General features: G+C 50.5%; 1 protein-coding gene across 1 annotated transcript in view; it reads left to right on the top strand.

Moving 5' to 3' along the window:
• Positions 1-7,327: 7,327 nt before the first annotated feature.
• Positions 7,328-19,758, top strand: part of SPSB1 (splA/ryanodine receptor domain and SOCS box containing 1) — a 38,376-nt gene continuing 25,945 nt past the window's right edge. The window contains exon 1 of the mRNA XM_068658980.1: positions 7,328-7,483. The gene's annotated coding sequence lies outside the window, so the exon portion shown is untranslated. The remainder of the gene's footprint in view (positions 7,484-19,758) is intronic.

Below are 19,758 nucleotides of genomic sequence, written 5' to 3'. Positions count from 1 at the left end.
CCCGCAGAAACTATGTCCTGGTGGCGCTCCGAGCAGACATCGCCTCATTTTTTCCTTAAACAGGGCTCCCTTTTTGTATAGGCATCTCCTTATCCACAAAACAATCTGGGGCTTGTGTGAAGGGTGTTTGGCTCTGAGTGGTGCTGCTGAAACGAGACCTGCGCACACAGAGGCAAACTGTCGAGCAGGTTCTCTTCGGTGGATCCCAGCCTATTTTTAACAGGGTTTGGATGATTTTTTGTACGTTGCTTTTCTTACATCAGGCGTATTTTATGAGCTGACGCAGTACCGTGTGCTTGAAGATTCAGGGGAGCTCCCCCCTGCTGCCTGCAGAAAGGAAAAGGATTGGGAGATGGAGGGGATGTGGGAGCTCAGATTTGTGTCCCTGGCTGAGCCAGGGGACATGGACATGGGGGACTGGAGCTGCAGCTGGCACCACACAGCTTACTTTAGATGAAGGAGAGAAATGTGGGGTCAGGTGCTAAGGAAAAGCATCTTAAAAAAGCAGCAGGCATGCAGGGAGAGGGAGAAAATACGAGGATGAGCCCCAGTGCCCTCAGCCTGCCTGGAGCATGCGCATCCCCCCTGGGATTGTGCCTGTGGAATGGAGCTGATGTTAAGCAGCTTGAGCTGGGAAAAACAAAAAGCAAAAAGGAAGGAAAAACCGTAGGTGACTGGGATTCTCGTGACTGTGTGGTGCTGCTGGGCCACGGTTGGCAGTGGGGAGCACGGGCAGCGCTCTGCCCTGACTCACTGCGGGCTGAGTCACCTCGCTTGCCCGAGTTCCCCTTCCCTCTCGCTGTGCAGCAGTAGTAAATCAGCAGCCCCATGGGGATACGAGATGTTTGGAAGAGGCTTGAGGAAGGCTGCTGGAGGAACGGAGAGCTGACAGGGTCCCTGTTGTGCGCGTCGAGTCACGTTCATCAAGTAATATCAGGCAGAGTACTTGCCAGGGAGCAGCAGCAGTCAAAATCTTTTCAGCACGAAGCCAGGGCCTGTCCTCATCGCTATGATCTGCTGCAAGCAGATGCTGCCTGGCATCGCCTTTCCCAACAGCAGCAGGACCGAAGCGCCTGACAAACAAACCACCCACATGCTGCAGTGTTTTGACTTGCAGGAGGATATTTCTGTGGATGCTTTTCTTGAGCTTCCCCTCTGGAGCGTGTAGGAGTCTGGAAAAAAAGCAGGGTGCTTCGGAGGCGAGCGGGCCAGCAGCAGAGGGTGCTGCTCGCTCAGGCTGCGGAGCTGCAGGCAGCAGGGCTCCAGCCCTGTGACAGAGCTGCTGCAGGGCACAAGTACCCAGAGGACGGGAACTGCTGCAGGGTGCAGGCACCCAGAGGAGACCTCTGAGCTGGGGCACAGCCAGCTCTGGCAGCCTGCTCGCTCCCTGAGCCGCTCCCCAGCTCCTGCTCCTCTCTTATCCTGGATGTTTCCAGTTTGTGTTCATGGCTTCCTTTCTTTTCCTCATCAAATTGGCCAGGAGCTAATTTTGTGGCTTTTCCACTCCCACTGGCTTCTTGTGCACAGGCTCTGGCCGTGCACTCGGCCTCCCACACGCAGGAGGCTGCAGTGCAATAAGCAGAAGCAGCACTGTGCTGTGCCCGTTTTGCTGTTGGAAGGGCTGATACAAGTAAAACTGGAGATTTGGAGAACTGGGATTTTTGCAGAGCATCTTCTGCAGCCAAGTGCTCCAGAGTTGTACATATCCTGTTCTTTAAGGCACTCGGCACCCTGAGCTGAAGCAGAAAGGCAGAGAGGCAGTGGCAGGAGACATCACAGCAGGCCCCTGCTCACTCAGTGAACACGAAACACGCTGTAGGCTTTCTGCAAAATACCTGGATTCTAGTTTGTTTTTGAGAAAGGTTTTCCTTTCTTTCCACAGCCTCATTTATTTGTGTTATAGTGGGCAAAGTGCTGTGTTGACTGAGATATGCACTCACAAGAAGAGATAAATGAAACAGAAGATGACTTTTTTCTTTTTTTCTTCTGCAAAAGGGCCCCTTGGGGATGCCTCTTTTTTCCTCCTCCATCCCACTCTTTTACTCCTTTTTCCACTGAGCCATCTTCCAGCTGAGGAGGGCCCGCTGATTGTCCTCTCAGCAGGCTTGGCAGGATTTCTACCTCATGGGGTTGCTGTTTTCACAGTCTCCTTGTCTGTTCTGCAGCACACTGGGTTACTTTGGCTTTGTTGCTGTACATTACAGACACTCATTGTTCCCTATCTGTCGCATTGTCTCCCTTAATTCCCACAGGCAGAGCCTGCATGCAGCACGTACATGTTTCCGGGCAGTGTTTAGTCTCTCTCTGTCTCTCCAGGGCACAGAAAGCTGCATGTTTGCTGCCTGCCTGTCTTTATACTCACCCCAAAACGCAAAGCAATTGGATCCCCTTTTTTTGATGCAGCCTGCCAGCCTGCTGCTGCAAGGTTAACGTCAGCCAGGCATTAAGCACGCCTACAAAGCCCGCACCAGCCCGGGTCTGTGCTCTTAAGAAGGATTTTGATGCTTAACTTCAGACCTTCAAAGGATTCCCTGTATCAGGAGGCGGGTGCTCGCCCACTCCCAGACCCCATGGCTAACGTACGACACTGAACGCTGAGCACCAAAAAGGAGACAAGCCACGTCTTGCCTTCCCCCCACCCTCCTTTAAATAATCTTAGCATAAATTCACAGGGATGAGAGCTGGAAAAGTCTTTTCTAATCCAGACTTCATCCCCAGTTAGTTTTCCAAACAGGCTTAGAGGGATTCCATTTGCAGGCCATAAACACCAGCATTTGTCAGCTACCCCCCTCCGCCACTGTTTGCACTGCTGTTTGAAACGTAGAGTGTATTCAAAGCAAGCACACGAAGATTAGTGATTCCTGCTCCTGAAGGAAGCAGGAGAGTCAAATATTAAGGAAATAAAGGGAGACAAGATTCTGTAGGAGCTGTGATCTCATCTGGCCAGGAGCCACCACAACGCTGAAAAGTTCTGCTTCAGCACTTGTCACATCTGGTTTCCTCCGACCTCCCTGGTGCTGTTATCCCCCTTCACCACCCCACCTACCTTCCTTCTTTAAAGGACGGGGATCTCTGTTAGGGCAGGAAACCTTTGCACAAGCAAGTGTAAGACTGTGAGATAGCCTTCAGACAGAGAAGATCAAGCTGACAATGAGAGAAAATGCCCCTTTGGGGTCATCTGCCCTGCATCTCAAAATACCATGTCAGATCTTGCTAGCAGCCAGGGGACATCCTCTCTTGCTGAGGATAAAGCTGCAGCATGGGCTGTCAAATCTGACTCCTTTCAGTGCCGAGATATGTTTCAAACAAGATTTCTTGGAAAGCCACCTTCTCTTTTGGTTTGTCCACAGGCTTTACGTGATGCTGGTGCTAACAGGCTGTACTTCCACAGTGATTCAGCGAAGTGGACGCAGCAGCTTTGGGTAAACTAAAACTGGCTTCTATTTACAGGATGGGTCAATAAAGGATTCGCACAGCCATATGGCACTTGTAAACCTGCTGTTTTGCCAAGCTTCGATGTGGTTGCCTCGGTATGAACGGGAGATGAACTTAAGCAGCGTTAGCTGTGGAACAAAATACTCTGTTGCCATGGGTTTGTTCTCATGCGCTTGTGTCCATAATTGGAAGTCACATAAAGAAAAGAGGATAAGATAATCCTGAGCAAAGCAGCACTCACCGCCTTGGAAGTGACAAGATGATTGCTTCTCGTGGGAGAGGAGCTGCAGGCTCACCTGGAAGGGCAGCTTAGCTTTTCTCTCCTTGGTTTAACATTCCTCTCGGGAAAAGGGCCTAAATTGCTGCAATATTTCCTTTTCAGGCTCGCTCTGGTGTCTGGAAGAGGCTGCCTGCCGAGGCCCGGATGGGTTAATGGGTATTACAAAACCAGCCCGTGTCCCAGGAGATCTGTCTCCCATTCCTTAGGCTGTCACAGGTCCCCTGCCTGTGACCTTGGGCAAGTCGCCTCTCCGTTCGAAAACAATAATACTCCTCTACTAGCGAGGGATGTAATGTGCTCTTGGCAAGATAAGCGAGTGCATAATGCGCCACATTTTGTTTCTGAAGATATTTAAAGAAGTTTCACATGGAGTGCAGAGCCATACTGTAATCTCAGAGTTGGAAAAAGCAATTGTCTGAGGGCACTGAAAGGCTGTGGACGAAGCAGAACAGGCCTGTCCCTGCCATGCCTGTCCCTTTTTGTTTGATATTGGCCTATGTTTTATGGGCAGCTTTAATAATCTAAGCCTTAGATGCTTTAGAAAACCTTGCTTTTCGCGAAACACAGATATTTTGGCCCTTGAAAGGTGCTTGGACACCCAAAATAATTAGCTGCTTTTTTTTTTTTTTTTTTTTTTTTTTGACATTTCAAACACAAGACCCACTGTCTGTGAGGAAGAGGTGGAGTGAAATCACATTGTGCCTTTTCCAGCTCATCTGATCCCAATCTTTTCCTGCAGAAGAAATGTATGACGACTCATAGATCCTTCCTTTTTGTCCTGAGCAGCCCTGTGTGGATTTAGCCGAACACAGTTGTTCCCACCTCAGCTGCTACGAGAAGCTGGCCCAAATTTTTGCTCCTGCAGGCCTCTTTCTCTCCACCCTGAACAGGGAAAGGTTAGGGGAGCCAACAGGAGGCTGAAGGAATCACATCACACCTCATGCTTTTCTCCTCGCTCTCTGCTTTTCCTGCTGCCTTGGCAGGGGCCTAACCTTTCGTACCTCGCTTTCACCATTCGGGCCTCGAGCAAGCGATATGCTCGGTGCTGCGGCGGAGTCAGCGCAGCAGCTGAATTCACAGGCAGACTACAGCCTGCTGAGTTTCCTGTACGGTTCTCAGACCTCATTAACATCTTTCTTGGACCCAGCGATGACATGTCTGTGCTGCTGCAGAAGGTGCTCATGCTGTGCTGACCATTTAATACGCCCTGGGGAGCTGCGGCGAGGCGGGCCAAGGAGAACCTGCTTTTGGAGTCACCACGAGCAAAATCTTGGGCTCCCCTCAAGACCCTGGCCTCAGCCTTTGCTCTGTTATCCCCTGCAGCACAGCAGATGGGCAGGAAAGGTCCTGGGGCAGGAGGAAATTTCTCCATCCACATGTCTTGGCATCAAGAGTTACTGTCAGCCGGCTAATTAGCAACTGCCTTCCTAGATGACGAATCCACCTTAGCCTTTGCCCCACTTCCACCAGTCAGGTTCTCACGTTACAGCAGCCTCCCACCTTGGCAGTAAGGAAACAAAGCCTTCAAAGTAGGTGTACTTTAGTAGGTGTAGTAGATTGATTTACCGTAGGGGAGAATCTGGCCCACAGAGCTCTGATTCTGAGGAGCTTTGGAGTTTCCCTAGACAACACTCCAGGTTGTCGTGCTCTCCATTTTATGCCTAGCTGATATGTTCCTCTAACATCTTTGGCACAGCCAGAGGAGATAGGAGAGGCTTCTAAATAGTGGAAATAACCGGGAAAACTCTCCACAGGCAGGGATGGATGCACACAGAAAGCTGCAGGTGAGCCCACAGAAAGCACCAGAGCCAGTTTTCAGCACCAAAATCCTTCCTCTGCTCACTCCAAGAAATATTTACAGGGTCTGCGGTGAGTACAACTGCCAGAGATCAGGACAGTAACCTGCAGGAAAAGGGGGAGATTTGCACAATACACTTGCAGGATCATTGCTCGGTAAATTCTTCTGAAGTTACTGGGGAAAATTGACTCAGATGGCAGCAGGTCTAGGTCAAAGCAAAACAGTTTTGAAAAAGCTACTCAAACACCTATCTATTTACCAGGAAACCTCTCCCATTTCTATCTTGCCGAGTGTGAAAGGACCTATTTGTGCTGTATCTACCAGCTCCCTGGTGTTTCTGGTCAGCTGGAGTAATAAATTTAATGCAATGTGAATGTGTTATTTAATGAACCACAATAGCTGGCACAGAGCGACAATCCCCCAAGGAGTTCAAAATATGCTTAACAAATTAGTGCCTCCGTCCTGCAACGACACGAATGCACACATGAACTCCTGCCCCTGCATGCATCGCCCCACGGAGCACAGCGGGATTATTTCCTTGCATTGGCAGGGGTGCTTTTGACTGCATGGCCAGAAAGGGGTGAGGAAGGGGTTGTTAGCAAGCTACCACACCTCAGCCTTGGCATTGCAAGGACCTAGGGAAGATGCAGGCTTCTTTCTCCTGACAGCTCGGTCAGTTCAGCACCCTTCCGACCCCATTACAGGTCACTGAATCCCCTGCTGTGAGCACCTCGCTGAATAAGGAAGCCAGCAGTGGGTAGCGTACAGTCCCTGGGGCCATGCAATTTCATCTCCACCCATCTGCAGCTACTCGATCTCTTCCTTGTAAGCACTGCTCTTATGTTGCAAGTTGTGCGTCGATGCATGGCCCCCGAGATGTGGCAAAAAGCCTGCAGCCTCCCCGGAGATCCAGCACCTCTGCACACCTGGGAATCGCCTTCCTCACCGCTCACCTCCCGCAGCCCCTAAGAAGGAGCACAGCAAGGGGAAGAGCGGCTCAGTATCCTAATTAGAAGGTAGGTAAGGAGGACACATTTATGGTTAAACCTTGAATTAAGGCCGGGTGCTGCAGAGGGGCTACAGCAGCGACGAAAGCAAAGCCCTCTGGAAGCAGGGACATACAAAGGAGGACACACAAATGAATCCCACTCCCCTTTTCAGGTGTGTCCCAAGACCAGTAATGATGAGAAGTGGTCAAGGCCCGTTGTTCATGTCCAATCCCCCAGACGATAACCTTGCTGTCTGGCAGGGGCACTCGGTGTGCCCTGGCTCGGATGCCACAGTGCCACCCCTAAAATCATTCATGCCATTTCCTTCAGCTCTGGGGTGGTCCTCAGAGCCCTCGCCTAATCTGCACCAGTGCGTGCTGCAAGCTGTGTTGCCTCACCCTCGTTTTGTCTGGGAATACCAAAAATGAATCATCTCAAAGGGACATCGCTGACTCAAGATTTGTCCCCAAAACCCGCTTTGTGCACCAAGCCTCCAAGGCACAGAGTCAGCGGGGCTGTACTTCCTCGCTTTACTCCGGTACACAAATCGATCCTTGTTAAAAAAACACCGCAGACACGCGTTGCCCCGAGCCTTTGCAATGCAAATATCCCAGCTCGGCCTCAACCGAGGGCCGAGCCCCCCTCAGGGAGCCGCCGCCGCTCCCCTCGCTGCCCGCCGAGGGGCCGCCGCCTCGCCTCACCCAGGCCCGGGGAAGGAGGAGGGGGGGGGGCGCCTCACGGGCTCGCAGCCGACCGGAGCCGGGCCCCAAACGGAGCCCGGGGGCCGGTCCCGGGGGCCGGGGCGGTGTCGGGGCGGATCGGGGCGGTCTCCGGGCGTTATTTGTGCCATGTGACGGCGGGAGGAGCCGCGGCTGCAGCCTGCCCGCAGCCCGCCCAGCCACGGGCGCTGCGCGGCGCGGCCCCGGGAGCAGGCTCCGGCGGGACCCGGCGCGGCCGCTGCCATGGGGCGGCCCCAGGACGGTAGGAACCGGAGGGGGGACGGTGGCTGTGGTGTTTTTTTTTTCTTTGGGGTGGCGGCTACCGAGCTGCTGAGGCCTCTCCCTTGCTTCCTTCCCTTCCCCATCCCTCGCAGCGGGGCGCTGCTCCCCGGTCAGCGCGGGCTGCGTGGAGCCGGTGCCAGCTTCCCGAAAGATAAATTAATATATATATATATATTTTAAAAGCAAACGCTGGGCTCAAACCCGGCTTGGTGAGCCGGGGGTGGAGGTGCTGAGCCAGGCTCAGCTGGGTGAGGAGGTTGGGTTGTTTGCTCGGTGCTTGTGGGGCTGCCTTGGTGGTCTCCGGAGCAGGGGCCTGATGGATATCGGGCTTTTTTCCTACACAAACCCTTTGGTGATGTGATGGGAGCTCGGGTAATCCTCTATTTGAAGTGCCTGGTGTTGCTGGAAGAACAACAGGAGCGTGCTGCCTGCTGCTGCTGCTACAGGATGGATGCAGGCAGCCAGGCTGGTGAGCGGCTGTGGCAGAGCAGAAACCTGTGAAGCGAGCCATTGCTCGAGATAAGGGAGTTTACAAAATGATTATAAAGATGGAAGTTTGCTGCCTTGGAGATAGATTGGCCTTTCTTTTCCTGATAGCGATGCAGGAAGAGTTTATGACCCTTTTGTCCCAGGAGCAACCTTTCCCCAGTAGGAGAGCTGGATGGGGTCAAAGTACCGATCTCAGCCCAGGAGGAAGGCAATTTCTGCGGTGAGTTGATAGGGAAGCTGCTGGGAGCGTGGTGGGGCTGTGCTACTGTTTACCAAGCAAGTGGCAGCCCTGGGAGGCACTTCACTGGCTTCTGGAGGAGCCCTCCCCGGCCAACCCGCTGCTGGTGCGCCCGTCTCCTCCCTGCTCCGTCAGTGTGCCTGGCCTCCAGCCCTGTCATGGCTCTGGGGCGTTGTGATGATGGTTTCGTAAAGCCGTAATTTATTCACCCCCCCCTCCTAGTTGTGCTGAAGACAAGGGATGAACTTGAGCAGTGTATTCCTCTGGGGGGCATTGTGTTGTTGCCGTACAGCAGCAGCAGGCTTTTGCAGCCACTCACGGAGGTTACTGGATCGTGCTGTAATGGGACTGAAGTTTGTTTGTAAACTTACGTTAGAGATGTGGTTTTGTGTTCCAGGAACTGGCTAGCTGAGATGTGCTGTGTCTGTGTGGAGCCGGATCGCTGCAGCTGGGTCCGGGATGTGGAAAATGTGCTCTGCTTGCTGCTCTCTTGTCTCGCCCTGGCCTCCTGCATTTCCTTTCCTCAAAGTGAAAGCAGCCTGCAAGGGCTGCTCGTCTCCTCAAATCCCTCTTGTGAGGGGTAATTAAATTCATGAAGTCACCTGAACTACGAATCTGTAGATAGTGAGCCAGTCTGCATACTGTGCCAATCTTTGTGATTTGAGTGCAGACTGCTGACGTTTGGTCTTCACATTTCAGTGTTTCTGAGGATCGTAAGATGTGGCAGAGAGCATGCCCTGTGGCTGAGGTTTGTCTCAGTCAGTTTTTGTGCCCAGTGCCACTGAACACACTGGAGCTGGTCCCTGGTAGCCAGAACAGGCTGGGTGGCTCTGATAAACCAGTGTGAGGTTGTATTTACAGTTTTGGGCTGAAGTGTACATGTACTGACTCAGTCTGGAGTCAGGGCTTGTGCTGACAAGGGGAGTGAGGATTGACTGTGTTGGCAGGGAGCATCAATGAGATGACCTCAGCTGGGACGTTCAGTGATCCTCCCCTAGCACAGCTTATCTCCCTGCCCTATGCAGGCAGGCTTCTGTTAATTAGTAGAGTGATGGTAGCATTATAGCAGTAGAAAAACAGCTTATAGAGCTGTGTGGATGATACCGATGAGGTCTGTTTTAGTATGAGTTGCCTGAACCTTGACCGTGCTGAAGGCTGGCATATGTGGCTGGCTGTGAAACCTGCTGCCCTGCTCCTCTGCGTTTGCAGGCATGTGACACGAGCTAGCAAACTGATCTGCTAGCACAAGATAGGAGGTAGACATCAGCTGCTTCCAGGCAAAGCTGCGTAATGCCTGCAGAATAAAAGTGAGTAAGTGTCTGAGAACCAGGGTTACCAACCTGTGGTCGCTGGACCGCTTTGCTGGTGGTCACCATCGATTGGGTTGATGTCAAGGTGTTGACTCACTTCCAGTTACTACACAGTTCTGAGCAACAAAGACCTTCCCTTGAGTTACTCTTCCATGTGAGTAATTGCTGCAGCTGCCTCTGTTTCAATAAATAACTGCTGGGGTGGAGGGGAGGGGAGCGCAGTTGTCCTTGGCAGAGATGGGGTATGTGTTACAGGAGATGGCCAAATACTTGGTGAGCTGCAAGTCTGAGGAAAGCCTAGCTTCAAAGTTCTGGTTTCCAAGCTGACGGGTGCAGGCTGGGGAGACCACAGCTAACAGGCTTTCTTCATGGACTACTAAAGCAGTGTCACTTTTTTTAAAGGAAAAAGGGAAAGTGGTTGTTCATGGATTCACTAGCAGCTCTGCACCACTTGACCCTTTTAGGTTTGGGAGCTCCTGAGCTACAGTAAGTCGGCCTGCTGGGTTGATTGGGGAACTTTCTTCCCCTGATCATGCTTCTGGGTGAAGCAGGGTCATCCAGCAGTCTTGTTGGGCAGCTGAGTATGATCGGAGACCGAAGGAAATTCGCTCTTGTGAATTTCCCTCCCAAGGGATGCTCTTGTGAGGGGAATTAGTGAGCTGTAAAAATTAAGAATACTGCATTAAAGCTCAAAACAGAACAGGGGAAAAAAAAAAAGCTTGGGGGCTTGCTTTTTTTAAAAACAAAGTGAACCCCTGTCAGGCCCAGATGAGAGGTGCAGCAGTGATCTTTAGAGCTTCAGTCTGTTGTAGCGCTGTGTTGGGCCAAAAAAGAACACCTGTTTCTGGCTTATGGGTAAAGGGTGGCTTTTAGCAGTTGAGCTTGTTGATTTGTTCCCGGCACTCCCAGGCTGGGAGCTATTGACTTTCTGTTTAGTAAATGCACATACCTGTCTAGTGCTGCGGACTGTTTATTGTGGCTCAGGGGAAAAAGTGTTGTAACATTTGGGAGGCAACAGAACTGCCTGGTATTGCTGCAGCATCCAAGAAAAAGCTTTAAAAACAAGCATAAAGATTGAGACATCTGAAATTACCTCTGACTCAAGCTGTTCAGGGTATTGACAGCTGTGCGTGTCTGCCTAGGCACGCCTTTTTCTTAGATTAGGGGATCAAAGGGGGTGTGGATCAACTCTAAACCAAGCGGAGTCTGCTCCTGTTCAGTCGCCCACTGAACATAGTCCTCGTTCACGTGGATGCCCAAACATGAGATCCTAATGGCTTGCAGATCTTCTTGCAGAACTAAAACTTGCACACATCGTGTCCAGAGGCAGGGGAGATGCTGGCTGCTTTGCCCAGGCTGCAGCTGATAGTTTCAGAGCTCTTCTGACTTCCACTTTGGCAACTGCCAGACTTTGCGTAGGGAAGTGTGAGAAGTGCCTGGCTCGGATGGGTTTGTGCTGTCTGCTCAGCATGCTGTTGATTTATTTGACCTCTTGATACACAAGTGCTGTGTTTTGGGTGAGATTGAGGAATGGGAATAGCTTTTAAAAAAGCTGAGATAAAGCCAGCTAAGGGTTCTTGCTTACTTCCCTGTAAGTATAACTCTTCCCTTCTTGCTGGTCTGGGGATAGTGGTATGAGCCATCCACATCCACAGTTTCTGAGCTACACAAAACAATATTTGAAATGGATAAAGTACCTCAGCTGTGAAAAGACAGTGATACGGCTTTTGAGCTAGTTCAGAGTTGATCTAACATCTTAAAGTCTAATGTTTCCTTCCTGCAGCCACCTGTGTTACTGCTAGGAAAAATCCCCTCCATTCTCTGCTCTTGCCTGCAGGCCTGTGCCTGTAAGGAGTGTGGGTTCTGGAAACGGGGTCAGCCACCCCGCAAAAACCCTTCCAGTCCAGCAGAGTGAGGGGAAGCTCAGGGATGCTCATGGTGCTGTGTGATGGAGATGTAGCCCTGTTATATACACATGGCTTTGCACCTGGGAGGAGTGTAAACCAAGCTGTCTGAAGGCTACGTGTTGTATGTCTGCTGCTGCTTTTCTTCTTCTCATAGCTGGGAGGTCAAAAACACTGCTCCCTGCTCTGGTCCTACCCTCCCACCAAAGGACAGGCTGCAGCACTGAGCTTCTGCTGTGTCCCTGCAGAAACAGCTTCACCTAAGTGTCACAGGGAAGATGCTTGAGAGCAAGCAGGTGGGTGTCTGTCAGCCTTGCTGTTTCACTGACCTTGTTCTGTCCAAGCTGTCCTTCGGGACAAACTTGCAGTGCTGTAGTAAACACTGATGCATGTGTTGGTTAGGTGTTTGCTTAGCAATTCTTTCCTGGCTTAGTTAAAGGCATTGATGTTCTTGGTGGCAGTGACACCTTGCTGCTGGTCAGTGACTGGAATAACTGACTGAGTGCTGATGTACCGAGTCCCTGTGTGCCTTACAGGCAAGGCCTGACTTCCCTCCCTTGCAGTCAGTCCAGCTGGATGCTGCTTCTCCTTAAGATATGAAGGCTTCTTCATGTCAACCAAAGCATCTGTTGCAGATGTATCCCATTATTAGGGATTTAAAAGCCAGTGACTGAGTACTGGCTTCTTAACTAGGCACTCACCAATCTGTCCCCATCCCCCTGCAATGAGGCTGCAGCAGGAGCCTGAAACAAACCTGCCCTGAGCTCTGGGAGCAGGCAGAGCTTTGATCCCGGAGAGGCTCAGGAGTGACTGGTGCTCTGGAGCTGCCCATCTGGAAACAGCATGTGGCTGAGACATGTTTTTGTACTGGGACCGTGGTTTAAATTTTAATTCTGGGTGTTAATCGAGTATGGGAGCTACTTTCTCTGGCAGCTGTGGGTGCCACAAGCTGCCTCAACTCTTTGTGTAGCATTTCAGGGGTGGAAATGCTGGCAGACTCTCCCTGATAAGATAAATGTGGTGTGAGCTGGATGCTGCTGTGGTCACCCCACTTGGGGAGTGAACAAGGATCCTGCAGGACATCAGCTGAGCTGGATAACGTCCTGCTGAGTAAAACTGTCCTAGTGCAGGCAACCTTTGCAGATACCCCTTCTTTGGGCAGAGTATGGCGAGAAGAGCAGTTTCTTTTAATTCTTTGTGCTCTGGGCACAGACCACTGGCACCAGTAGATGCAGCTGCAGGCTGGTGAGCTGGCTCTGGGTGCTGCTCCATGACTGCTGGGGACAGCCCTCGGTTGTGTGCTGCCATGCCTGGGATCCAGAGCTTCCCAGCTGGTGCTCGTAGCGCTCTGTCAGGGTTACGTGTGCCCCGGGGAGTGTGGTTTAGAGGGATGAGCACAGGGCTGCGAGCCAGGGACAGCTGTGGGCTAATCCCTTCTATACATCTGGCTTGATGTGTGGCCTCGCTTCAGTCACCGAATGTTTTGCTCGAGGGTTCTTCTAGAAAGGCAGAAAAAGTAACATTTGTCTTATATGCTTACCTTTGGCAGGGATGGATGCTAATCCCAGGTTTTGTTTCATGGTCTCTATCCCCTGGCTTACACAAGCAGTCGGTATGGGGTGGAATTACGATGCTGGGATGGGAAATGTCCTCCCTACCCACAGGTAGAAGTGCCCCAGCTGGGAGCAGGGTGCTCAACATGCTGCAGGCTTCCTGTTCATCCCCTGATGATGGGGCCTTATTTCTCTTCTGATTTTCTGTGCTGTGTTTAAGCAGGGCTGAACTTCAGCTTTAAGGAAGATTTTTGGATGAACATCTGACCTTACTAGAACAGTCACCTGCCCTTGCCTTACCTCTTCTTAACCCTGGAGTCTCTTTCACTAATGCTTGTCTACTTCTGGCTCTGCTGGTTTTTCACTGCTAGGAAATGTGAAGACAGACTTCAAACCGGAGCAGCGCTGCTACTGGATAGCAGTAAAGCTTTTAACCTGCAAAACTTCCCCTGGGAGCTAGAAGCTTTTTACCCTTACAGAAAGGAAAACACACAAACATCTGCCTGATTTCAAAGTGAGAGCAACAACTGACATGAGAGCTTTGGGGCAGAAGGTGGTAATGTCTGAATGTGGGGTTACCAAACATGGGCTTTTTCTTTTAGCCTGGGAGGGGAATTTGATGAAGCTTGTAAGTTGGAGCAGCTGTGTAGATGTTCGTTTCAAACTGCTTTCTTTGGATAGCTGGTATGTTATCATGTCAGGAATCTGTCCCGAGGAGATCCCGGATGGGGCCTTGACACCATAAATGTACAAAGGCACTCGGTTGCACAAAAACTACAGAAACAACTCTAGTTCTAAAGAACGTGAGCCACTGATGGTAAACAGCCAAGAAAAGCAAGCAAGGGCTAAGGCCAAGCTGTTCTCTACATGAGAAGGCTGCATCGGTCTCAGATGTTTAGAAATCCTTAGTTTAAGCTTTTGGCAACTTCGCTGTGGAGAACTTCTGGTTTGAATGGCCTGTTGGAAGTTAAACTCTACATTAAGCAGAGATGTGAAAAATGCCTGGATTCCAGCTATGGTGTCCTGAGGCTTGAAGGATGTTCTGGAGTTTGCCCAAGTGCAGTTCTTTCCTAGACACCCTAATTCATTGTCATGTTGCGCTTCAGGAGCCCCAGGTCCGTAGGGATGTAGCCTGGGGAGCTGTGCTGCAGGGAAACAAGCAAAACTTCTTAGTGAAGGTAATAATAACCCTTAAAATGCTTCCAGTCTTGGTCCATGCTATGGAGGAATCTGGACACCGGGTATGTGGTACGGAGGGGCTGGTGCTGTGCTGTCAGCAGTTCTGCCTGGGGCTGTCTTTGGCCAATTTTCCATGGCTATTTAAAGACTAAACAGCTCATCTTATCGAACCTGAGTGGCAAGGGAGGGATTGCTTTGTCCTGTTCCAATCCTGGGGCACTGCTGTGTTTGGGACCTGAAGTTTCAGATGGGGTCCACGTCAATAATTCCCTACAACATCAGCTGAACTTTGACAGTCAGCACTGATACACTAATTCTGTAGCTGCTCGACAGTTCCTAGAAGAAACCTGTTGCCATTTCAGCTGAAAAGAGATTTGGGGTCCGTATGAATCCAGAAAGCACCTGGCTCGTCAATGTAAGGCTTGCTTGTATGGGCAGGGAGTAGAGCTGTGTGTTCTGGGGTTACGTGATGGCAGGAGCTGCTGCAGGTTGATGTGTGCTGCTCCTACCCTTGCTGTCACAGCTTCGTGGTCATGACTTGAGGGCTTGGCTTCCTCTCCTCATGTCCCACACAGCCTCACTGCTAACGGGCTGGGGTTTTCCATGCGGCGTGTTGTGCACTTCCAGCTGGAACAAGATGGAGCTGGGGGGTGGGAGTGAATCAACCTAATGAATGTTTCTTTTCTGTGAGCCAGCGCCTTGCTTTCCTCCCTACTACATAGCAGCTTTCTTGGAGTGCCGTGTCCCTCTTGCAACAAGGCTCAGACAGACATTTCTAAGTGGTTTCAGCCTCAGACTTGGCTCTGGGATTGATTCAGGCACATGCATCTCTTAGATCTTGCTAGCACAGCTTAGCTTGCAGCCGAGGAGGAAAAGGGCAGAAGGGCTGCACACATGGCACTGATTCCAGCAGGATATTGCTGTAAGGTTAGGTATGTGGCACGCTGTCTTGCCAGCGTTCAGCTGCTGCTTGCATTTGTACAAGTTAAAAAGGGGGCTGCTAATCTGATGGGTAGTGGCTGTGAGCGTGGGTAGTGGTGAAAAGCCGGGGAGCGGAGGCAGAGCAAAGTGGTGTGCTACCAGTTGTCCGGGCTGTGGGCCTGACTTGCTGTATGTTGGCAGTTTGGGAGGAGAAAAGGGGCAAAGTTTGTATCTTATGGTTATTAATGTGAGCTTGCTTCAGTGGCTCAGGATCATCCTGGAATTTGGAGACACTGGCCTCGGTTTACCAGCTTCAAGATGCACTCAAGGAGCAGTGTGCTGCTGAGTAGTTAAACTTTCTGACCTGTTTGCAAGAAGCAGACATCGGAGGAACGGAGCTCCCCTGAAAGGTTGATTCTGCATATTTCCACAGCTGAATCTCTTCTGTCTTATTGAGGTACTGGGGTTCCTCGTGCTTCTTTCTGGTCCCCTGGGGATCAGGAGATGGAAGATGTTGCCTTGCACTGAGACTTGTGGAGGGGCAGGTCGCATGTGCCCACACAGGCCTGGATCTGCACTTCTGGCATGAATCACATCAAAACTCCAGGCTCGATAGCTGAGTGATCAGGCTGCTGCCCAGCTTGTGGACCCTGAACTGGATCTGCAAGAGGCACAGCTCTGTGTCAACATGTTAAATGGGAGGGGACACCTGACTGGGGTGAGCCTGGAAGGGGCTGTAACCCACATCCCCAGGCAGGCTGGGGTTGTGCAACTCCCCTCGTGCTTGCTTCACAGCCAGGGCAGCGCTGCTTCATGGGGGGAGGTTTGCCAAGGGTGCTGCCTCTCCTGGGTGGCAGAGAGGCCCAGATGTTTACCTGCGAGGAATTCCAGTGAATCTGCAGGGTTCGGGAGCTTGTTGGTCTCCAAAGAGAATTTTGTTGCTAGGTGTACTTGTGTACTCACTTGGTGGTGCTTTCTAGAAGGGCTTTCTGCTCTTTAGGAATTGATTTACTGGTGACTCATGGTGTACCTTCAGCCTTTGCCCTTTGCTGTAGGGATGCAGTTGTCAGCATCCAGTGTTTTCTTCCCAGCCAGGTGGCTCTGGGTAGAACAGCTCAGCTTGCTGCTGTGGGCACTATCATATGGCAGTGTGCTACCAGTGGGGGTAAACAGAGTTTGTTGACTGGTGGGACTTGTGCAATGCCCCTCGACTAAACTTAGTAGGTAGAAACACGTTTGGGCTTTGTGCTGGGGGTGGCGTGGCTTCTGGCATGCATTTAGGAACATGCAAGAGCAGAGCGTGTGGCTCCAGCTCAGCTGAACTGTGTTTTTGTGGGATAAGTGCTACAGCACTTCTGCGAAATGGGAGCAGGATGACTGGCAATGGTTTCGCTATTGCTGGGAAGAAACGGAGTTGAAAGGCTCTTAGTTTTAAGTGGGAGTGGGAAGAGCCTTCCTGATGCAGGTAAGACCTCAGGGGGCACTGGAAGTGCTGTAGACCATCTATTAAGACAGATGGCAAATCCCCCCGCTGTGGCTGAGGTAGGAGAGTTGCTGTCAATCTAACAGTCATTAAGTTGAGCAGGAAGGGTAGTTCAGTACCTTAGTACATGTCTGGAGCAATGCACTTACATGTTACCAGCATTAGGCTCTCTTCAGACCTTCACAACAACAAAAAAAAAAGCCAGTCTCTGGTCTGGATTGCTCTTGAAAGAGCTCTTGGCCTCATGGGGATCCTCATTCCAAGGTGTCAAACAGCACAGCAGGAGGCCCACCAGTGGCTTTACTGAGACAGCTTTTATGCTAACGAAGCTTTCCATACCCTTTTCCTCTCATTTTAGCATATCTCAGCCACCCACAAAGCAAAATGGAAATCCTGTCTGACCCATGGCTGTGCTGCTGAATGGGCATGGAGTGGAAGTCGTCATTGTCACCGAGGGGACAAAGCAAGTGGCCCAGCAGGTGGCAGTGGTGAAGGAGGTGGCTTTGCAGGTGGCTGGATGTTTCCCTTTTTGTCTGCGAATCTGACAGAGCAGCTGGGCAGGCTAATTAGTACATGCCTGCATGCATTTAGCTGGGGCTTCTGTAGCCAGCTATTTTGAGCTGTAGGACGGTGTCACCAAAGCAGTGGGACTCTCTGCAGGGGATGGCTGGAAGGTGAATTCAGCTCATCTTCTCGCTGAGCATAGGAAGTGGTGGTGAGGGTAACAAATGACTGTAGGAATGAGGCTGCAAGGTGAGCTTGGTCTGGTGGGAGGCTTTTAAAGGCAAAACACTGGGTGTGGTGGCTGTAGTTGAATTTCTAAGCATTGGATGTCCTAGAGAGCATGCATTTATTCCATGTTTGGGTGGCTGTGGTGCGCTGAACAGTGGGTGGCAGTGGCCACCTTATTACTCTTAAATTGGTGCTTGTGCATAGCAAATCTAGGCAAAGCTGTAGGAGCCATCCAGGCTGCTTAAAAGGAGCCAGGACCTCGGTGGCAGCTGAAAAACAGGTGAACACACTTGCTAAGGCTGGTCTGCCTCTGCCAAAAGACAAGCTCAGATGTTGAAGAGATCTAGCAGCTAACACAACCATTTGTTTCTAGAACTCTTAGTTGCTAAACTCCAAAAATGCAAGGCAGCCTCTCTTCCTGCTTGTTCCTAGGTATGCTGCGTCTTGAGAACAGATCTCTTGATTGTTCCTGTAAGGTTTCTTCCTCTCTCTCTATACTTCTTAAGCTCTTTTAATGTGCTTCAAACTCGGTTTCCTAATTGGAAACTTTCCATTGATGTCATGGGAGCTTTCTGTGGCCCACATCAAATAGTTTGGTTCACCAGGAATTAAGTGACTGTACAAATGTTTATATTAAACACTTATTTAGAAGGCAGGCTGATTTATGAGGACCTATGATGACTTCGGTATGTTGGGAGGATAGGTCGGTTGTACGGGCTTTTGTGTTGCCTTTGAACTCCAAAAGTTCTGGCAGCTGTTTAATGCCCAGATAAGACAACTCAGGCATGCTTACATCTAATCAACCTGCCCCATCACCGGCTCTTGTGCTCTTTGCTATCTCTGGCACTGCAGAGGCTTTTTTTGAATGGTTAACCTTAATGGGAAGGACTCAGACAGCCACGTCTGGAATAGTCCGAGCAGAAAGCTAGCTTAATTACAGGTACTGGAATTTCTGTTTTTGAGAGGAAATCCACAGTTTAGTCTGCTGAGAAGCCCTAGGGAGGGAAGGAAGAGATGGTGAACACGTGTGATCTTCAGACTCTGCTTACTCAGGCTTCTGTGGTGGGGTCAGGGTGCTCAGAAGCTGGAAACTGAAGGGATAAATACTGTCTTAGCATCAATCCCGACCAGACCTCAGATGCTGAAGAGTGGCCACCTCTATTCTTCCCTGGGGATTGTGAAGGTCTTCCCTTTAGGTTAGGATGAAGCACGAAGGTTACAGAACTGACCTACTAGCACATGATGTTTAAGGAACCTTCTCAGCAGTAGATTGTCTTAGCAGGTAGCTGAACAAAACCTCTACCATGCCCATCAGTCAGCTTTGCAAGACTTGCTGGATTTCATTGCCATGGGTACTCCCTGTGGAATGAGCGAGTCCAGTCTGTGCTTCTGAGATGGACTTTATGGAAAACTTCCCCTTCTTCCCCAAATTCTGCCCTTCCCTTTGCAGAGGGCAGAATACCTTTAAAAACCTTCCTGTTTGAACCAAAATTACAGGAAGAGTGAGGCTTTAATATCTGGAATTAAGCTCAGTGGTGGGCAGAATCTTCTCAGGGCTGTTGCTTGGCCATGAAAACAGGGTAGCTGCTTCCTACCTGAAGGAGGAGATTACATTCCCTTTACATAAAGAAAATTTACTGTATCTTTTGTGAAACTAATATTGTAAGGGTTGTCATGGCTGCTAATTGCAGCCTTTACGTGTGCCAGCGTCATGTTTGATGTAACTGTTGATGATGCTGAGTTAGGAGGCTTTTTTGGAGGAGGATGACTTAGGACATCTGTTCTTGTGGTGGGGCTGAAGTTGGACTGCTCCGTACAGGGCTTTATCTTGTGAGTGGATGATGAAACTAAAATGGCCCAGAGTAAAAACTCCATCTGCTTTCAGGTATTATCTGAAAGGATGACGTTTAAAGCTGTTCATAATCAAAAAGCCTGTCCAAATCTCTCTTCAGACAATGCATCTGTCTCTAGTAATATATCCTCTGCATGGTTCAGAGCGTGAGTGCTCAACCAGTTGTTCCAGTTGCTTGTGGTGAAGCAACTGGTGTGGACTGTTAGTTCATGCCTGCTCTTACCACACAGAGGTACTACCATGGCGTAAGGCAGCAGCGTTGGATCTACTCACACAGATTTGCTTCACTGCTCTGAAGTAAATGATCAATGTGCAGCCTGGTGTTGGCATGGGGGTGACGAGGAAGCTATTGAAGATATGACTTGATTTACAAAGCATGAGACAGTTGAACTGTTTAGGAATGCATTTCGGAGGGTGGCCCAGTCAGACAAATTAAGGGACAAATTCCACTGCCAGATACTGTGGGCACTAACCAGAAGAGAGGCAACTGTGTGGTGGTGTAGCTGCATGTTGCTAGTTGTGCTTTTCCCCCCCCCCCCCCCCCCCCAAAAAAAAAAGTCATGGTAATAAAGAACAAATTGCTCTGTTACTTCC

The sequence above is a fragment of the Anas acuta genome, chromosome 22 (genome assembly GCF_963932015.1).
Source record: "Anas acuta chromosome 22, bAnaAcu1.1, whole genome shotgun sequence".
Classification (NCBI taxonomy): Eukaryota; Metazoa; Chordata; class Aves; order Anseriformes; family Anatidae; genus Anas; species Anas acuta.
This window is presented reverse-complemented; position numbering and strand designations above follow the sequence as displayed.